The 1,057-nt window shown below is 40.7% G+C and overlaps 1 pseudogene; it reads left to right on the top strand.

Moving 5' to 3' along the window:
* Nucleotides 1-274: 274 nt before the first annotated feature.
* Nucleotides 275-393, top strand: LOC148519884 (5S ribosomal RNA; annotated as a pseudogene).
* The last annotated feature ends 664 nt before the right edge of the window (nucleotides 394-1,057 follow it).

Raw genomic sequence — 1,057 nt, 5'->3', positions numbered from 1 at the left:
TCAGGAGCATGTCTGCAATATTAAGAACATAATTGAAGAGCATGCTTTATCCAAGCATTTTTCAGCTCAACATGACTCGAACCCTGAGGACCTTACCTTCAAAGCAATAGAACACGTGGGAGAAAGAGGGGGAGATTTGGGAAAAAAGCTTTCAAGAAGAGAAATGTTCTGGATTTTTGAACTGAACACTATGGCACCAAGAGGATTTAACGAGAGCTATGAAATTGCTCCATTCTTGTAAAGGACGAGTTGGCAGGTGTATGTGTAAATAGTGACCTACTACCACACCAGTGTGTATATGCCCAATCTTGTCCGATCTTGGAAGCTAAGCATATGTGGGCCTGGCCAGTACTGGGATGGGAGACTTCCTGGGAATACCAGGTGTTGTAGAGTCCATACATACATACAGTCAGGTGCATAAATATTGGGACATTGACAGAATTTTCATATTTTTCACCACCACAATGGCTTTGAAATGAAACAAACAAGATGTGCTTTAATTGCAGACTTTCAGATTTAATTTGAGGGTAATTACCTCCAAAACAGGTAAATGGTGTAGGAATTACAACGGTTTCTATATGTGCCTCCCACTTTTTAAGGGGCCAAAAGTAATGGGATTATCAACTCAAAAGCTATTTCATGGACAGGTGTGGGCTATTCCCTCATTATTTCATTATCAATTAAGGAGGTAAAAGGTCTGGAGTTGATTCTAGGTGTGACATTTGCATTTGGAATCAGTTGCTGTCGACTCTCAATATGAGATCCAAAGAGCTGTCACTATCATTGAAGCAAGCCCTCATTAGGCTGAAAAATCAAAACAAACCCATCAGAGAGATAGCAAAAACATTAGGTGTGGCCAAATCAACTGTTTGGAACATTCTTAAAAAGAAAGAACGCACCGGAGAGCTCAGCAACACCAATAGACCCAGAAGACAATGGAAAACAACTGTGGTGGATGACAGAAGAATTATTTCCCTGGTGAAGAAAAACCCCTTCACAACAGTTGGCCAAATCAAGAACACTCTCCAGGAGGGAGGTGTATATGTATCAAAGTCAA

Source organism: Taudactylus pleione, unplaced genomic scaffold, assembly GCF_031769625.1.
Source record: "Taudactylus pleione unplaced genomic scaffold, aTauple2 ptg000179l, whole genome shotgun sequence".
Lineage (NCBI taxonomy): Eukaryota > Metazoa > Chordata > Amphibia > Anura > Myobatrachidae > Taudactylus > Taudactylus pleione.
Note: the sequence above shows the minus strand (reverse complement) of the source record. Positions and strands in the feature narration are given on the sequence as shown.